Below are 20,860 nucleotides of genomic sequence, written 5' to 3'. Positions count from 1 at the left end.
CAGAAAGGAATTAAAGTCAGTGCTCCCTACTCCAGTGTTTTCTGTTGCAGAACATCAGTCCGAGTCATCAAAGTGAAAAACTCTTTGAGTTACATCTCTCCTAAACAACACCTATGCATGGTAACTCTTCAGTTATGGAGACATAGCACTGAAAGGTTTAAAAGCTCACTACAGTGGCTAGATAGATACTCCTATCTTTTATTGGTTGAATTTTCCTGCCTGCTGTTTCTCATTTCAGAATCTGTGGTTATCACAGAAAAATGTCTGGTTCCTCTTTCTACTGTGCACTACATGTCACAAAAAATTGTAAAGCCTGTCTGGGCAAGTATTTACCTCTTCCCTTCCTTACCACTCCCAAGGAATCTGTTTGATGAATGCTATAAGCCTGATGAAGTATTTGCCTCATATATTGTGTTGCATCAAATTTTCAAGAAATGCTGAAGTACAGTCATTAATGCAGTCTGCTTTAGAGCCTTTTTTCGTTTCCTGCAGAATATTTGTAGCTGGGTAAAAAAAAGAAGCTAAGAAACTGTACTGCCTCTATCACAGGGGTCCACATAGTATCAATTCTTCTGCTAACCAGTCTCCACTGCCACCACACTCCTAATAGCCACATACAGATCCATCCAGGCTGACAGCCACTATCCTGGGGCTCTCAATATCCTCTTCTGCCATGAAGAAAGCCTTTGACACAACTCTGGAGCCGGGTGGAAGACAAAGCCATGTCTTAACTCCAAAGTCAGGCACAGCTTTGCTTACCCTACTAATTATCTTCAGCTTAAAGAATTCCAATTTCATAGAATGGTTTGGGTTGGAAGTGACTTACAAACCATCTAGTTGCAAGCCCCCTGCCATGAGCAGGGACACCTTCCACATGACCAGGTTGCTCCAAGCCCTGTCCAACTTGGCCTTGAGCACTACCAGGGATGGGGCACCCACAGCTGCTCTGGGCAGCCTGGGCCAGTGCCTCACCACCCTCACAGTGAAGAGCTTCTCCCTTATCTCCAATCAAAACCTACCCTCTTGCTGTTTAAAGCCATTCCCCCTTGTCCTATCACTTCCTGCCCTTGCAAAAAGTCCCTCCCCAGCTTTCCTGCAGGCCCCTTTAGGTACTGGCAGGCTTCCCTAAGGTCTCCCTGGAGCCTTCTCTTCTCCAGGCTGAAGAACCCAAACTCTCTCAGCCTGTCTTCATAGGAGAGGTGCTCCAGACCTCTGATCATCTTTGTGGCCCTCCTCTGGACTCACTCCAGCAAGTCCATGTCCTTCTTATGTTGGGGACACCAGAGCTGGACACAGGACTCCAGGTGGGGTCTCACAAGAGTGGAGCAGAGGGGGAGAATCACTTCCCTCAACCTGCTGGTCACACTTCCTTTGGCACAGCCCAGGATTTAGTTGGCCTTCTGTGCTGCAAACACACATTGTCAAGTCACATTGAGCTTCTTGTAGACCAACACCCCTGAGTCTTTCTCCTCAGGGCTGCTCTCCACCCATTCTCTGCCCAGCCTGTATTTGTGCTTGGGATTGCCCTGTACGTCACCACAGAAGCGCCGTGCGATGACGTACCCTCCTCGTCCTGTAACGTCATCGGACAGGTTTGAGGAAGAAGGTGGGGAGAAACCTTGTGATAACAATACAGAGAAATCCTTACAGGAGGTAATAGATAAATTAAGAAACCTGGTAAAGCGAGTTAAAATGAACCTGCCTACTACTTCAATATCTGTAATTCCTCCAGTTAGCCCAATACCCCACCGATGCTGAACTCGAGAAAAGATCCATTTCTACAGTGTTGGTCTGGTGTTATTCGTGATGCTGTTTTGGAGGGAGAATGGCAGGTGACCAGCTCATTATCTTGTCCAGTACTGATCAATAATCTTGATGCACATAACTGGGACATGATTTATGGAAGATTAATGATCAGATTTTAGTGATGGGAGTGTTGCAACCTGCTCTTCCACCTTTTATGATGATCCCTCAGATTTGGCAAATTGTTGTGATAGACTTGAAAGACTGTTCTGTCTTTTTCCCAATTCCCTTACACCCTGATGACACACAAAGAGACTCACTAGCGATGATTTGCAACTGTTCTGATCCTGGTTGCATGGCACCGAAGCCAACAGTCCTCAAACTTGTCCACCAGAACAGCGGGCTGCCCTGAAAGTTGTGTCCCGCAAGATTCAGACTGGCTGGTGTGGTCACCGAATGGCAAATCATCCGTTATCTTTTTTGGTTTGTAATGTTGCCACTTCACCTTTTGCCCTTATTTTGCAATGGCAAAGGGAAAACACGACGATCATTTTAGAGTGGTTGTTTTGGCCATTGCAACCCAGACATTGTATTTTAAGTCGCCCTGAAGCAGTAGCGGCCTTGATGAGAAAAGGAAGAGACAGGATTGTTGAAACTGATGGGACTGAACCAGCAGATATCAGTATTCCAGTCCGTCATGATGATTATGAATGGCTTCTGGGACATTCAACAGCCATACAGGATGGGTTATACAGGTGTTGTACACAACAACCAGCCAAAAGGACCTCTTTGGAAGATGTTAGAACATTATCAATGGATTGCGAGACTGTTACGCTCAAAAAGACCAGCTGAAGGGCCAACGGTGTTTACAGATGCAGGACAAAAGATGAAGAAGGCTGCGTGTGTTTGGCAATCCGATAATCAGTGGCAGAAACACGTGATCACCGGTGAACCACGGGACAACCTTCAAACCTTAGAACTGAAAGCAGTTGTTGAAGGGGCAAACCGTACCCTGAAGGATTATCTTCAGAGACAGAAAGTATCGCAGGACACAGACGTAACTAAACGGTTGACTAAGGTGTTCTTTACCTTAAACTATCTCTCCCTTAAGGAGGATAGAGAGACACCACCTGTTGTTATACATCACCAAACAGCACAAGGGAACCAAACAACCACAGTTCCTGGTTTGAATGTTCTGTATAAAAATATGGCTTCAGGTGTATGGGAAGGACCTAATCCAGTATTATTTATCAGTAGAGGTTATTTTTGTATCTCCACAGATAAAGGACCTGTATGGGTCCCTAGCAAGTTTGTGCGACCTGTATGTCAAGATCAGAAGACAGAAGAGAAGACTCAGAGTGAGCAGACGGAATAAACTGTCTATGTTGTAAGGGATGTAACCCGTGGGTATTGTGCAAATGTATGCTATGTGGGGTAAAACGGTTCTGTAAGCCAAAGATTAAATGTAAATGGTGTAAAGAGTGTATGTGTTTGATTAGTAACTGGGCATGAAACAAGAGAAAGCATACGACTAGTGTAATACCATGCTGACTGGAGACAGTATACATCATCAGAATCTGTGAAAGCACAGATTTGTGGGGGGGAATGAAAAAAAAAAAAAAGGTGCAAATTGTAGCACTAAACATGTTTAAGTGGTGGACTTGGTTTACGGTCTTGATGAATTTTTTACCCATTGGCCAAAGTATTTTTGACATCTTGCCTAGAACAAACATATGGGTGACATGGGCAAATATCACAGGGGTAACAGACTTTTGTTTAAGTTTGCAGCAAGCAGACAACCCCTTTAGAACTTGTTTAATTGGTATTCCCCTGCAAGAGAATGAAACAAATTTTGATGGTTTTTTGAAATGTTAAAACAGTGGATCTGACTTCCAATCAGAATGGTACATGTATGAGTCCGAATGGGCAATTTGTTTGGCCTTCTATGCATAATGCAGCGTGGCAGAAAACGGTTATTGAGAATTTGAATCCACCATATCATTTGCCATTGCAGGAGTTAGACCTATTAGGTAGCATTATGCCCGTTAAATACGTTAACATGACTGCAACGGGAATGCCAGAATGCGAGGACACGGTACCACCACTTCAACCTGTAAATGGCACTGGAGTAATTTGGTTTGGTGAACCGTGGTGATTGTGGCTAGCACGACAAGGTGAATGGGAGTTTGATACAAAGTTTCAAAATTTAACCGGTTCACCTAATTGGGGTGAACTGAAAGCTGGAGGCTTACATGTAAATGTATCAGGGGGCTATCAGTTGCCACCGGGAGTCTTTTCGATATGTGGAGATAGAGCATGGCCAGGGATTCCTTTGAATCCTGTCAGTGGACCATGTTATTTAGGGTGTTTAACTTTGTTTGCTCCACGTATGAAAGACTTATTGAAAATGACTCTACAATTTCATAGATCACGGAGGGCACTGCGCACCTTTGATGAAACATGTAATGACCGAGCCGATCTGCAGTCTGTAGCAGCAAATGTCTTAGCCTCCATATTTATGCCAGGAGCAATGACTGCATTAAACGCTAAGAATATACGAAGGTTAGGGTGTTGGGGAGAGAAGCAATTCAATCTTACATCACAGATTTTAAGTTCGTTATCACTTGGCGTAGATAGTGTTAGGCATGCTACATTACAAAATAGAGCTGCAGTAGATTTTTTGTTATTAGCACATGGACACGGTTGTGAGGATTTTGAAGGGATGTGTTGTGTGAACCTTTCCGATCAGTCCATATCTACCCACAAGAAGTTGTCACAACTGCAGGGAAACATGAAGCATATTCTTGTTGATGATAATCCCTTTGATGAATGGTTGAGAGGATTGGGCATAACAGGTTGGTTAAAGACGTTATTGATGGAAGGAATACGCTTTGTTATAATCATTATCATAATGCTTTTAGTTTTCAGCTGTGTTTTTTCTTGTTTAAAGAGAGTAGTTTTTAACATAACCAATCAGGCCTGGCTTGTGCAAAAGAAAAAGGGGGAATTGTAGAAGAATGGCTGCAGAAGCATGGCCTTAGAATCTCTGAAGATCTGCACAATCCAGGCCTGGTATTAGAATAGGCCTGTAATCAGAATTGTACTGAAGTTGCTGTGCTGAAGTTAACAAGAAAGCTTTGACCTTGGGCTATTCTTGAATCCTGAGATCAAGTAATTATGTTGTGCCAACAGGCCGTGGCTGTAACAAGATACAGCTGCTGGGAAAGCAGGTGCAGGGCCAAGAAAGATAGGGACCGGTATGGGAAAATAGGGAGTAACAAACTACAAGGCTGAAGCACAGCAACACAATTAGCTACATGGACAGAATGCTTATTTTAGTCATGATAATTAGGGGTGTGAGAACCGCGCGTGTTTAGAGACTACTAACCAATTATATTTCTGCTTTACGAATATGCATGTGTATCGGTTCTATATAAGTAGTGTTAGAAACTAACAAAGTTGAGCAAGATGCATAACTCATATTGAGCGTCTTCTTGACTCCGGCGAACCCTTCTTCCAACATTGCCCCACCCATGTGCAGGACATTGGCTCGGCCTTGCTGAACTTCATGAGGCTCGCTCAGACCCACCTCTCAAGGTCCCTCAGGATGGCATCCCTTCCGTCCAGCATGCTGACTGCACCACACAGTGCAGTGTCATCAGCAGACTTGCTGAAGGTTCACCCAATCCCACCATCCATGTCACCAACAAAGATGTTAAACAGCACCAGTCTCAAAAGTGATCACTGAGGAATACTGCCACAGCACAATTTCTCTCCATTCCTCCCAGGCTACCTGTCCTTGCTTCCACCCCCTGTAGGCTTCCTTTTTGTGTTTAAGTCTGTCCAGGAGCTCCTTGTTCATCCATGCAGCTTCCTGGTGTCTTTGCCTGATTTCCTCTTTGTTGGGATGCAATTCTCCTGAGCTTGGAGGAGGTGACCCTTGAATATTAACCGTCTTTCCTGGGCCCCTCTTTCCTCCAAGGCTTTATCCCATGGTCCTCTACCAAGCAGATCCCTGAAGGAGCCAAAGTCTGCTCTCCTGAAGTCCAGGGTAGCAAGCCTGCTGTGCACCCTCCTCGCTACCCTAGGGATCTTGAACTCCACTATTTCATGGCCACTGCAGCCAAGGCTGCCCTTGAGCTTCACATTCCCTACGACCTTGTTGGTGAGAACAAGGTTCAGCACAGCACCTCTCCTTGTGGGGTCCTCTATCACTTGGAGAAGGAAGTTGTTGTCAACGCACTCCAAGTCCCTATTGGGTTGTTTATGTGGTGCTGTGTTGTCCCTCCAATGGATATTGGGGTGGTTGAAATCCCCCACGAGGACCAGGGCTTGTGAACGTGAGGCTGTTCCTGTCTCTAGAGGGCTTCATTGGTCTTCCTGGTCAGATGGCCTCTAGCAGACCCCCACTACAATGTGACCTGTCCCTGCCCTCCCTTTAATCCTAACCCATAAACTCCCAGTGTGCTCCTCATCCATTCCCAGGCAGAGCTCCACACCATCCAGCTGGGCATTGACATAAAGAACACCGTCTCCTCTTTTCCCCTACCTGTCCTTCCTAGAGAGCCTGTATGCCTACATTCCAACACTCCAGTCACAGAAGCCATCCCACCACACCTCCTGTGATGCCAATGAGATTGTAGCCCTGCAGACATGCGCACATCTCTAACTCCTCATGTTTATTCCCTATGCCACATGTGTTTGCAGAGAGGCATTGAAGTTGAGTCCTGATGAAGCTGACTTACTGGCTGGAGAAGCTGGAATTCCTTTGTGTTGCTCTTCAGCTGTTCTCCTGGTGACCTGCGATCCCTCTCCAGGCTCTGGGCATCTATTGCTGGCACTGGCATCAAACTGGTATGAGTGGAAGGGATTGAGGTTCCCTTCCCCCATCAACTTTAATCTAAAGCATCTTCACCACCTTGGCAAGTCTATGACCAAAGATGCTCTTCCCTGTGGTGACGCAAGTCGAGGCGGACTTAAAGGAAACACTATGTCTGCGTGGCTGGGTTCGGACAAAATGGCCTTTATTGTTTAACCAAACTATTTATATATCTTAGACAGTGCAGGTGTTAGACCCTGATAGGTTTTTGTGTCCTTCTTGCTTGCTATTTGCTGTTGCTGTGGGTGCCCGTATGCTGCAGTTCTAAGTTCCGATTCTTCACATCCTGTTTACATACCTGACAATTTGTGGCTGTCTTAAAGGTACACAGCTAAGTCTTTGAAGTCAACTAAATTGTCTGCAGACCCGCTTCCCCTTCTCTGACAGATGGACCCCACCAGCCCCCAGTAGACCAGGTTTCTCCAAGCAAGTCCTATGGTCTAAGTAGCCAAAGCTCTGGCTGTGGCACCAGTCCATTTGTTGATTCACCAGATTCGACTGGCCCTTTCAAACTCCTTCTCTTTGACCAGGAGTATTGATGAAAAAACTACCTGCACTCCAGAGTCCCTTGCCATTTCTCCCAGGGCTCTGCAGTCCTTCATACTGCTCAGACTGTTCCTGGCTGTGTCACTGGTGCCCAGGTGAAACCACAGCAGTGGATAATACTCAGTGGACTGTACAAGGCTTGGTAGTCTCTTGGTGACATCCCTGATACGAGTCCCTAGTAAGCAGCACACCTTTCTAGAAAGCACATCAGGTCAGCAGATAGCTGCCTCTCTACCTCTCAGAAGAGAGACACCTACTACTGTCACGTATCGCCTTTACTTGGTTGGACTGGCTGTTATACAGGGAGCAGATCAGGCTGCTTCACTCAGCACCAGCATCAATCCTGATGCGACCGGTCTTTCCTGTTCAGTCTGCAAAGTGGTGAAGGGGTTCTGCAAGGGCAACTCAGGCTTCAGGGGAGGTCTCTTCCTCCTGCAGGTCCTTGCCATTGCAAGCTTCCATTCTTTTGCACTATTGGCCCCCATCCCTTCTGCATGTGCCCACAGGGGAGTTTTTGGCTGTTTGGCCATGAGCTGTGGGTCCACTGCAGACTGTGCTTAGAATCAGCTAACTCCTTCTCGGCCTAAGGAGCCTTCTCACCACCTCCTGCAGCTCATACACCTTGCAAATATGCAAAATGTAATTAGAAGGAAGTGTTAGAGTGGCCCCATTACTACTGATGTTGCAAACACACTGCTGCTTGGTTTACACAGCAACATTTTGGCAGCATAATTATGTCAGGTAAAAACAGAGAGAAGAGTGCAGCTCCAGCTGTGTCCTTCTTGCTTGCTATTTGCTGTTGCTGTGGGTGCCCGTTAGTTATGACAGGCAGAGTTGGCAAAATCAGCTGTTGGTCTTGTTGAGGTCACAGTGAATCTGACATATTTTTTTCTAGAGCAGAACTAGAGTTGTACAGGGACTGCTCAGTTGGCTGGCAATGGATAACAAGCTGTAAAGGTAAGAAAGTATAGCCAGGGAGCAACGAACAATTGGAAGCAGTACAATTAGCACACAGGGATCCACAAGAGGATGACCTCCCCCTTTTTGTACCTTCATAATTTTCTCTAGAAGAGAAACTCCTACCAAATTCACTTGGCTATTGAGGATCTGCCACTGAGCAGGGTCTATCTAAAGTTCACAGCAACTGAAATGAGACCACGTTCATAGTAATTAAATATGATCATTAGGATCTTGGCTGAGCTGCAACTAAATTTCTCAAATGCAGCCTACTCACAAGCCTTCCTATACTTGTAAGGACATATTAAAAGTTAGTATCAAACTGTTTTATTACCTAGAAACATACCAAATGAGAAGTGACTCAGCAGAAACAAAACCTCTGCTTTTATTGCTATCGAGCTACCTTTTACCTCATAGTCCTTAGAGGAGTCAGGGTTTGCTTGAAGATTTTGTACTGTGAAGTCAATGAAGACACCAAGTTCTTTTTCCAAAATGAGAAGATTGAATCCCTGTTTTAAATGGGGGGAAAAAAGCACTGACATTTCAGGAACAGCACAATTTGTACTTCTATGATAAGATGTGAGCAGAATGAATTATGACTCTGATATTAAGTACTTCTGGTCCATCTACTGCTCTTCCCTCAAGAGCAACTTCAATTTCCATCTCCATTTAGGATAAAAAAAAGACTGAATTGGAAGTGTGTTTCTTCTCCAATTCAGTTTTCTTTAAAACAGAACAGTGGAGTTAAAAATGGCTTGGACAGAGGGCAAGGAACTATGTATAGCTAGAGCAAAGTCAGCAATATTGTAGCATAAAAACATACACTTGAGTTTTAAAATAGAAATTGCATGCCTGGATTTTAGCAAGAAACCACTTACAGCCCTTTTCATTCCCTGTGTAATAGACAGGATCAGAAAAAAACACAAAATGTATGTATACCACCTAAGTCATTGTCTAACCATACGAATTAGAAAGTGGTTTTAGTAGTGAAAACTCGTTAACAAGTCAAAAACACGCTAAGCTTCCAAAACTGAGTAAGGAGTACAGTTGCAAGAGTGATCCCTTTCTATTAATCTGTATTCCACTGGGGTCTTAAATCTGAAATGCAGTGGTATTTTGATAAAATGCTGCCCAGGAACAAAGTACCCGTCACATCTTCATCGTGTATGCTCTTCAGCAGTCGCTTTTACATTACACAGCATGTTTTCTTCTCAGGTAGTATATTCTATCTCCTGCTTCTTAATTATTAATTGCTTAAGCTCCAACCATCATCTGCTTAGTTCCTGCAGTGTTAAATTAGGCCATTTTCTGTTTTGCGCAAAGATCTTTAATGGTATAAGCATACTGCTCACTAGTCAAAGCTACTTACTAATTTTGGGGAGTTTTTTTTGAGTACCCCATCATTTCATTTGCACAGATGCAATGAAGAATCCTTTCTAAAGGCCCAAATAGTAACATTTCAATATTAATTTTATCGTTTTATTTCATGCAAGTGAAGGGTGTGGCTTCCTCAGCCTTGGTGCATCCCTAGGCCCCAGGGTCTATTTCATGTTTAGTTTGCAGTTTGATGCTTACGTCCTTTCACTCAGAATTGACACCTACAGGAACAACATTCAATGTTGAAGTAACTGCAGCTGAATGGATCACGTCATTAAGCATGGACTCACTTGTTGGTAAGTTCCCAAGTAACATGTGACACCAAGTAGCTTTCATAACTGTCTATATGGGAGGCCAATTATGCCCAAAATGACCACACAAGTTCTTTTATAATCTCTATATAAATATGAGTCTTCTACATCAGTCACTCAAAATCTGATGTTTCACAACAGCACCATCTATATATCTGTAAATTAAAGCACTTTCCACCATATGGCAAACCATCAGTACTGTTCACACTTAATTTTCCACACCTAGCTTTTCTACAGCCATACTGGTCCTGCCACAGCTACTCCTGCATGCACATAAGCCTCAGGCTTTGCACAGAATGAAAGCAGATCATGAGCTGGCATACGGGACAGCGACTGGGATGAAAGCACAGTGTAGTGCACAGTGGGGAGAAGTAAATAACGTGGCATCACACACTACTGACGTGGGGGGTGTAATGGCTCGGTAGGCAGGGTTGAAGGGAGATGCATGACACAGCAGCATGGAGGACCAGGGGCGAAGGAGACACAACACCCCTTCAGAATGTGGATGTTGACATTTAGAACTGTTTTAGCTGTTTTGTTTGGTCTCATAAGGAAAAAGGAGAATGTAAATTTCCACTGGGAAAAGTAAATGAAATATATTTCTGTAAATATTAGTGAAACTGCATACATCATCTATATTCAAATTAATTCTTTTTTTTTTTTCCTTTGTATCAGAAAATGCAGGATTCATAGTTATTTTCTCACAGTTTCAGCTTTGACAGATCGCTGTTTTCCATGAGGGAAAAGGTTTCCAGAGGAAGGAAATTGACAACTCGTTGTGGCTAGCATGCCCAGGAGAGCAGCAGAGGAGTGGCTCCCTCATCCATAGCTCACCAGACAAAACAGCTTCTTTACCTGCAGAATTTTAACATCATCTTTAAAGAATTTAATGCCTCACTTCTGTAGTGACAGAATTTCAGCATGTCACCCTCTGGTGGTTACTAAAAGCAAATGGAAGCTGTGAAACACCTGGACCTTTTTAAGCTTCTCAGGCCACAGGGCGAGCCCTGCCTGCAGGCTGACCACCAGCCCTCTGCAGGGGAACAGCCACACGTCCGGGCAAGGCAGGCAAGCATGGCAGTGCAAAGCCCCTTCCTCCCTGTCTGCTGGCATCAGGCTGTCCCCTGTCCCTAAAGGCCCCGGGAAGAAACCATTGGCCAGCACCTGCAAAGCACCAGTGCTGCCACAAGGTCAGTGAGGGCCCTGCCTACTCACCTGCCTGAGGAACTTTCTGGAAGCCTCCAGCAGCCGCCACCACTGAGGGCCGTTGGCAGGACTCGGTGCTGCGCTGTGGTGGTGCAGGGCTGGCCGCCAGCCTCTCTGGCTGGCACAGCCCCATCCCTCAGCACCATGCTGCTGCGGCGGCCACAAACCCTGCAGGCCCTTGGCGCTCACCTCGGGGTGCCGCCGACATTTGAGGCGTTTGGCACTACTCGATATTCACACTTAGGCAGCGGGGACTCTGAGGGGAGCAGGCTGGGACGGGGTTTGCGATGAGGGGGGGCTGCAGCTGGCCAGGACCTCCCAGGTGGCCCCCAGGGCTCAGGTGGCACCTCAGGCTGCGTGGTAACATCCCCTCAGCTCCCGCCGTCACCCCCAGGAGAGCAGCAGCGTGCAGCTAACCTAAAGCGAACGCCTGTATCCCACACGTTTCCTTTCGTCTCTCCCTGACGAGTCAGTTTCCTCTCTCCCCAAGGACTCGTTCGCGGCTGCGGCGCAGGGGCAGGGACAGGGGCAGGGACAGGGACAGGGGCAGGGACAGGGGCAGGGCTCCTGTCAGCGCCCAGCTGACGGCCCCACCTGCCGCAGCAACGGGCGGCAGCAGCAGCCCCAGGGCGCCGGCACGCGCCCGCGCTGGGCGCGGGAAAACGGCCGACGGCGCGTGCCCGCAGGCGGCCGCGGCGCTGAGGGGAGCTGACGCCGGGCGCCCACCGGCGGCCAGCCGGGGCCCCGCTACCCTCCGCCGGCCGGCGCCGCCTCTCTGGGGGAAGGCGGACAGCCGCGGCGGGGCCGGGCTCGGCCGGCGGGGGCGGCCGGCGGGGCGGGGCGGGGCGAGGCGGGCAGCCCCCAGCGCCTCGGCCCGGGGAGAGCCCATGGCACCGCCCGGGGAACCGCCCGCCGCCGCGTTCCGTTACCGCCTGGCCTAGAGGCAGGCCTGCGGCCCGAACTCCTGAGCGACCGCGGCCAGCCTCTGGGGATTGGGGTCAGGGAGGGCCGGTAAACTCTTTACTCAATCCCATTTGTGAATTAAAGCACGGGTTTAGCATCCATTCTGCAGGTTTAATGAAGTTTTAAGTGATGCAGCCTGCCTTTCATTAACTTGGATGAAATTTCTGGAGTGCCCCAGGGTGGCGGAACTTGAGAGGACGCTTGGTTGAAGTCACTTGAGAGGCGTCAGGCTGAGCACAAGCCACCAGCGTCCCTCCCGCTGCCCGGCCCGGCCGGGGGGCACACCGGGACCACTGCTCCCCCTGCCCACCCGGGAGAGCCCACCTGCAGCCCCCCAGCCACCGCACCCACCCGGCGCCCGCTGGAAACCAGGCGCTGCTCCTGAACACGCACACAGTACGATTTAAAATCCATCTGAAGCTTGGGCTCACAACCTTTTAATGAAAACAAAGTATGTTCTTTACATAGTATTAATTTTTAAAAGCTTGGTAGTTGTGAAAGCAGCGCTTTCTCTGCCAAGAATTTTTTACTCTCATGGGACAGAGGTAACCAAATCTAGCAAAGCATACAGAGCAAAGACCATGAGAAGATTTACCCAGTTGACAGGCAGAGGAATTGCCTCATTTTGCCTTCTATTTTAATAACAAGCTGCTCTTCTCACTTTCCTGGATTGAACAGGCTGATCTCACCAGTAAGCTATTTTTCCACTCGAGCATCTGCCCAGCCAACTTGGAGGGAGACCATAGCACCAGGCTGGGGGGTTCTTTTGTCGTATGAGCAGTCGCGAAGATCACAGCTGTTGCTGCTCTGCACCTGTACAGCCTTATTTTTGTCAGCAGGGCAGGCACTGCTCTAACTGCAGCTGGAACATAACACAGCAGCCTTACTGCATTCCTTACTGCATTCTGCTGATGCAACAGTTGCCTGCTTGTAACCTGCAGCCCCATATCAGATACTGCTACTGTTAGTAACCGGCCACGTGCTTTGCACTGAGTCTGCAAGGCCTCAGTACTGAGTCATGCCAGGTTTGCTTTGGCTGAACATTTGCTGACCTGCCTGCAAGTTTTCTTTTGACTTCGCTTAGCTGTTACAGCATTTTTTCCTCTGACCACATGGTTGCGGATGATTTGGTTTTACTTTTGCTTATGGTTGTATGGTACCACCCTAGCTGTGTGCAGACAGGAGTAACAAGTAGTTGTTCTGTGCAGAACAAGATATTTACAAGCAACAATGTTGGTTCTAACGATGCAATGATGTAGCATGAAGAAATACAGGCCTGGGATGAAAGCAGAGGCCTTGAGAGGTGGAGACACAGGATGCAGCGGGAAGGAGTACACACACAAGATGACAAAAGATGAAACACAGGCTCGCCACTGGAGAGCCCACAGTTATAAACAAATCAACAATTGTTTTCCACTAACACAAAATTCAGACCTGGAGTTATACAAAACCACCTTTTCATGGATAACAGAATGAAGAACAAGTTTCTAGCGTATACAAGATCTAAATGGTAAATTTAGATATTATGTGGAGTTGCAAACCAATGATGAAAGGTGTGAAGCCTGTTAGCAAACATAAAGAGGACCCCAAGTGGATCCTGGAGTAAGAAAGATGCAGCCATCATCATCACACTCCTCTCGGTAAGACCCCATGTGCTGGTGACCAGCCTTAGCACCCCTACCATTGCGCTGAAGCCACCAACCTGAGGACCCTGAGGAGGGTGGATGTAACACCAGTAAAGGGCGAAGAAGCTGGGAAGTGTGTGTATAACAGTTTTAGTTGTATTATCATTCTTACTATTATTGCAATTCTTTCTGTACAGAAGCATTTTTTTTTCTGTAATAATTAGATCTGGACTACTGATTCTTAGATTAGACTTAATATTTCAATTATACTAACATGTTATTTGCTTTCTATATATGATTTGTTTCCTCTTCATAAACAAGATTTTAAGCCTACTCTACATTGTTGCACTAGTACTCAAAGTGGACTCAGAATCAGAGACGCAGAATGAAGGTCCTTGCATGTGGAGGAGGTTCCAGACTACAGATTACTTCCTTTGAAGAAAGTACAAAAAAAAAATAAAATTAAGTAGTAAGAAGAGAATGTAGCAAGATTTAAAAGTTGTTATGGTAATGTGCTCTTACATGTAAATTAGTCTGAGTTTAGGCAAATTATACTAAGAGCTGCCAACTGTTGGATTTTTTTGTGTGTGTGTGTAGGAAAAATTGCAAATGTTGTAATTATTTTTTCCCCTTGTTTTAAAAAGTATACACTTCTTACTAGCAGAATAGCAGATCATTTGTTGAATTAACTTAAGACATTTATACATTTCTTTGAAAGAATCTTTGTATTCTTGTAAACCAACTCTTCCTGCCTCCACCCTGTTCTATAGATTTATATTTATATTTATATCCTGGGCAAACTTGGCACCCTGGGGTGTTAGAAAGCACGGTTAAAATTCATATGATTGTTTAGCCTTCCCAGTGGGGAGGGGGCAGGAAAGAAATCAAAGGGATTTTTACAAACATTTCTGCTAACTGCAGTAACACCTTTAAAATAAAGGTTAAAATTAATTAAATACTTGACATTGTGATGAACTTTCACGGGAACAAGGATGCAGAAATGTGGAATCTATTGCAAATGCTGACTAAAAATACCAGTCCTTAATAATTAACACTGAGCTGGACTTACACCAGAGCAGTATACATTTCTACGAGCTGCTCTCTGAATTTGTGTCACTTCCATATGCAATTAAGTTCAGCGAGTCCTGTCTAAAAGGCTGACTTTCCTAACTATGCTAAAGCCCTCACCCATCCTTGGATAGACGCAGAACAAGTGGTGTGCGACCGTGCAGGGGTCGAGCTCAGTGGTGCTACTTCATGGGGATATGAACTGCTGTTCTCAGCACACAGACTGCCCTGAGCCTGAGCCCAGCATTTCATAGGGTGTGCCCGAGTGTGCCCACAGCTCCAGTTGCCCCCTCACTGCTCTCTGTGGCTGGACATCCATCTGACAGCTCCCTCCCTGTCACTCTGAGGAAGCCACAGGTTAAACAGCGTTAAAGAGAGACCTGAGCTCCCCTGAAAGGCATGTGTGATGTGCCAAGCAGTGAGCAGCAAAAAGGCTGGCTAAGGAGGTTTCTCGCCAGCCTGGTTTCGTGTGACCTGAACAGCTCGAGAGGATACGTTTGAGCGCTGAACTGAAGCCATTTCCAGCCATCAGAAGCTGGAACTCTACCCAGGGTCAAAATGTGAGAAGGATCTGCTGCCACAGCATGTCTGTCTGTCTGTGGTATTTGTTCAGTGTTTTTGGAAACGCAGTCTAAGTGTAGCAGATTATTCAGAGAGGACTCGAACTATTTTTGAAAAGAACAGGAATTATTTTTAAGGGGGTTAGTAGGCATGTGGAGGCTGGGAGAAAGCAGGGAGGTGAAGGGAAATTAGAGCTAGAAGAGAAGCAGGAAGGGGATAAATGGGTATATGGTGAGCTCTGAAAAATATATTCCAAAAGTATGGAAGAAATGGAACTAGACCCCTACTGCCATCCAAAGAGATGCAAGGAAATCCTTCTGTAGCAAGGAGAGTGCTTTGGCAGTGGAAACCCTCTCCCTGCCCCACACGGGAGCCAGGGCCTGGCCAGTCTGCCACATTAGGATCACCAGCCAGGGACACGACTCTTTAAGCCCAGCTAATCCTGAAGCACAGTGGTGTCTGGGGCACTGCTGGGTAACTGAGGAATTAGGCTCAAAGTAAAGCTGCTCCTGCTGCATGTGCACGCTGGAGAGCATATGTGCTGCCACAGACTAGTGGCACAGTAAGGAGTGGGTGCGCTGATGCAAAATTTGAGAGACCAGTTCTTGTAGACATCGGAGGGACCTGCCGCTACTCCCTCATGCACTGCGGTGAAATTTAGCTGCCTGGTATGCAAAGGCTAATATTTAGTAGCAAAACATTTAGAGTGAAGAGTTTCCAGCATTGTGGGACAGAAAGTTCCACAGTTTAATTCTGTGCTGTGTTAAATAATATAAATAAATAAAATAAGCTCCTTTCACTTATTTTAAATTCTGTTACTTGGTAATTGCACTGGGTTCCATTTTGTAAGAACAAAGGAGAGCTCTGGGAGAAATGGTCATTTCCTATGTATGTTTTCCATGTCACATGAGTTTTTCATTCCCAGTTGTGTACCTCCACTCATTATTTCTTCTTCAAACTGAAGAATTCTGAGCTATTTAACCTCTTCTGGCTATTCCATATTGCTGGTTATTCAGGGTATAAATCAGAAGAAAGGAAGAAAAAGAGGCTGGTTTTTTGTATCTGTCCCTGTCTTGCTCTCTCCTAAAATCCATGCTGTATTCAAAACAAGGCAACATCATAGATGCATCCTGTGATACGAAGATGGTTCCTGTTTTCTTCTTCCAGTTGTTTCCTAATAACGCCTAATGTTACAATTGGTTTTGTGCCCTCTGCTGAAATTGAATAGTCAGACTTGCTTTTTTTTTTTTTCTTTTTTTTTTCTTCTCTGGTGGCAACTGTTAATTTGTAGTCTAACTCACTGTAGGTATAGGGTTATTTTTCCTCGCATGCATTACTTCACATTTATCAGTGACGAGTTTTATTGGGCTTTTTATCATGTTGTCATTTGCAGCTCTTTGCAGTCAGCTTTGTATTTGACTATCGTGCATAACCAAACACCACAGACTGCCAAACACCGCAGCCCATCACCCTTTCCACCCACCACACTCCTCTTGTCCAGTCAACCATGAACCCATGCAACAGCACAGCACTCGGCCCACACCCCTTGGTAACTCAGCAGGTCCTGTCCTGCAGGGATGGGATTGTTATTTCTGTTTAGCTTTTCTCTTTTAAGCCCTTGGATTGAAGGTTATCGGTCTGATACAGGACTAGGACTTTCCTCTTTATGTGTACCTTAGGGTGGATTTAGTGAAAACTTGGATATTTTTTTTATTTTGACAAGTACGCCCACCCTTCCCCCCACCCCCACCCCCCAGGAGAGCAGTACAGCATTGGGATGGATTACTTCGAGAGGCTGTGAAATGTCCATCCTTAGAGGTTTAAAGACTTGGCTAGACAAAGCCAGGGCTGCCCTGACCTGCCTTGGTCACTCAATTCACTTCAAGCACAAGTCTGGGCTAGATGATCTCCCAAGTTCCTGTCAAGTGACACTTGCACGGCTTTACATTAACCGCATCACGCCTACTGCTTACTTACAAGCTCCTTTGGAGTTTTAAGAGCAATCCTCACTTATGGTTTCTCTTAATATTACAGCAGCTGGTTCCCCACAATATTTGGCCAAGTACCTCATTCAGCTGCCTATGTTTTATTACAGTGTATAACTTCCAGCAATTCCTTTTGGAATGAAGTTAAGCTTGCTTGCCTGTGGTTAGCAGCACTGCTTCTGAACCTCTTTAGAAAGCGTGTGGTCACAGTCTTTCCTCTAGTTCGAACTGTAAGCGACATGTTATAAACCAGAGCCATTTGCTGACCTGCTTTAAGGCTCTGGTCGACAGCAGTTGGGCCCGATAATCATTGACGATCAGCTCTTTTCACACCTATACAGTTCATGCTTTGACACTGCCACCTCCCCGACACTTTTCCCTCCACCAAGTTCCCAAGTGCTTTTAATCAATAAGCTTTCTGTCTCAAAATGCTTCGTGAGTAGTAGCAGTAAGAGACAAGGGCACTGTGTGCATGCCAGAACGCTGGTGGTGATATCTCTTTAGTAAATCTTGTGTTTAAATAGAAGTGCTGCAAGAAAGCTAACTAGGGACATCCTACATTCACGCCCAATCTCTTTCACAAAGTCATCTGTGAACTCCAGCAGGTGCGGTGGCTTTTCTCACCTGACATAATCCATTTAACTCTATGCAGGATACAATCTAAAACATTATCTTCACTTGCTTTTCATAAACCCCCATATTCTCATCCCAAATCCCACATTATTTCCAACAACCCGTATTTCAGAAGATCTCCTTTGAACACTTCTGCCACTGCCTGGAGCGCGGTACCTGTCACACAGCAATACGAGCAGTTCGCGGTTGGTGTGACTAGGACAACACAAACCAGTATGACAGCTTCCCCAGTTGCAGCGAACTCCTCTGATCTCTCAGTGCTGCATCCCCTGTGTGAGGCTCCAGGTGTGTTTACAGAGCTCCTCGTAGGAACGAGGCATTCCAGAGCCAAGCGCGCACACTCCCCTCCTTTGCTCCTGCACGCACAGCAGAGCAGCTCTCCCTCACTGCCATGGGGCAGAGCACCACAGAGACACGACTTCGGATGTAATTCAACAACCTCAAAGTGCTCCGGAGAGCTGCAGAAACTCAGCAAGGTAATTCCTCGGGGCTGCTGCCAGCGGCAGGGGAGATCCGAGGAGGCAAAGGCACAACGCGGCCCCGGCAGTTAATGTAGTTCTACAGAGATAAAGGAGTCGGCGTGAAACCTGCTGGAGGGACACCTGAGCCAGGGATCTTGAGGGGCTTGCTTCGGCAAGCTGTACTCAAAGCCGTGAATGCTCCTGGGCCTCCTGGCTCTCTCAGGAGAGTAAAAAGGGCAAAAAGAGTCTAATCTTCCTTTTGTTCCTTTGCGGTTTGACACTTATGATGATGGTTATTCTGAAACACTGACAGCAAGAGATTATGGGTTTCACACTTTTCACAGCACCTTAAACAACTACAGTTATAATCTAGTAAGTATCTGTTCTTGCAATAGGACATCACGGCTGCCGAGTTCGCTTCTGAGTAACCAGCCTCCTATTTTCTACTTCTGCCATGTGGTACTTTGCAGACCGGTCAGTGCCGGTCCTTACTGTGATGGGAAAATTCAGGATAACTCCATGTCTGCTTAGGATTTCTGTGGCATTGCCACTGGAGAGGTGAGCCATAAACCAAGTGCCATGAAGCAGCCTGGGACCTCAGACCGATGGAGGCAAACCTCAGCATCCTGAAACAGTAGCCATTTTAAAGACAGCCTTTTGAGTAGGCCAGGATAATTCCCCCCCCCGCGCCCCCACCCCCCGGACAAGAGGAGAATAGAATAAATTCTTCCTGGTGCTGAAGAACAACGAGGACTTCTCTCTTGTAAAATCTTATTTCAGTGGTGATACTGAAATGACATGGGGAAGAGGCAGAGAGGGCAACAAGGAGATTTATTTCTTAGCTGCACACTACAATTTTCAACTGAATTCAATGAAAGAGCAAAGCAGCTTCCAAGGAAAGCATCCGGCAGCCCTGTGCCAGCGTTATTGTGGAGCCTGCCGTCACATCTGCAGATGTTACACTGTGCACTGCCCAACTTAAGGCCGACTGCTGACCATAGATGCATCCTGCTAAGTTCTCAGTGTGGCAACCGAGTTGCTTATGGCGCAGTGGCATATGCAATCTTCATGGCAAGTGTTCAGAGGTGCACTTTGCAACGTGCTGAGAGATAGCAACCTAATCCTAGATGGCATGTGGTACTACTGGAATCTCATTTGGGAAGTGAAAGGCACTCGTGGGCTAATCGCTAGCCCATTTGGAGCCCCTCCAAGTCCTCAGCAGCATCATTATTTAGAAGAAATACTTGACACTTCAGATGAGGAAGTGCTGTGCTGGCAACCATATGCCAGGCCCAGATGCTGATCCATCTTCTGATATGTCCTAAGTTGTACGATGGGTCTTCTTCACCCTGTCAGACCACTGGGTCTCCGATTTCATCTCCAGATGAAACTGATTAGTAATTACTGTTACTTTCTGTCCCCACTGCTGGTCACAGATGGATGACAAGTTATTTAGCATTCTAGTGCTGAAAAAACATTTTCTTCCACAAGTCTGAATCTCTGGAATTCTTATTTCATCTGCAGGACATGAACAACTCCACACGCTCCTGAAATAATTTGACATTTACTTGCGTTGAGGAAACTTTAATTAAGACAATGCCTAAGGCTGTGCAGAACAATCCTGCTCTTCCAGATATCCTTGTTTTACATATGCCTAAAATCCTATTTGAATGGGAGATGATCTCCACCTCCCTAAGAGCGCAACTCCTGTTTGAGCAGTCAAACCACACAGACACAAAGTGCAAGTAGTTTCTCACAGATGACAGTAGGTAGGTAAACCCAGGTTCACCGAACTCCTTCGCGTCCCTTGGTTGTATCGTTTCCACACCTTAACGCAAGGGTTTTTTGCTAGACCCAGGAGAGACAGCACATTCCAATGGCGCCGCCTGCTCCTCTTGCTGGAATGAAGCTAGTGATGGCTCCACAAACAGGTGGGTTTTGAACTCAGGCCCAGGAAAAACACTGTGGGGTTCTGGTGTCAGCAAAACCTGGTGTTCAGCAGAAACAGCCTGAGCAGGTACCCTCCCCCGCCGCCTCCTACGCTCTTCCTTTGTGAACAGCTTGAGCTCCTGGGCCAGAGCCCGAGACAGCCGCTTCTAGTGACCTCAGCAAAACCCCTATGAACATGCCAACTTCTTCAGATGCATTTGCATCTTGCCCCTGTTCGGCAGATTTCCCGTGCATAGAGTTGGCCACATGGGCCTCCCCAAGCGCACCTCCTCCAGGTGCGACCTCATGCTCACGCTGACGTTAAGAGGACTTTGGGTCCTACCAAGACCTAGGCACATACTGAGCATTTTGCTGAGGGTTTCTCCCAGAAAAAGGTGTCTAGGCTGAGCTCGGCTCTAAAGAACATCAACATAATGCAGGACAGACTGACATTAACGACTACAGGATTTGAATTCAGCATTTTGAAAACCATGTCCAGTGAAAATCCTCACAGAGAGGGGCAGGACTGTGCAGACAGCTGTGGTTCAAGAGCCACTTCATTAGGTCCCAGCGAGCAAAGTTTAGAAAACCAAAGTGCATTCCAAGTGATTTTCAG

The sequence above is a fragment of the Falco rusticolus genome, chromosome 9 (assembly GCF_015220075.1).
Source record: "Falco rusticolus isolate bFalRus1 chromosome 9, bFalRus1.pri, whole genome shotgun sequence".
NCBI lineage: Eukaryota > Metazoa > Chordata > Aves > Falconiformes > Falconidae > Falco > Falco rusticolus.
This window is presented reverse-complemented; position numbering follows the sequence as displayed.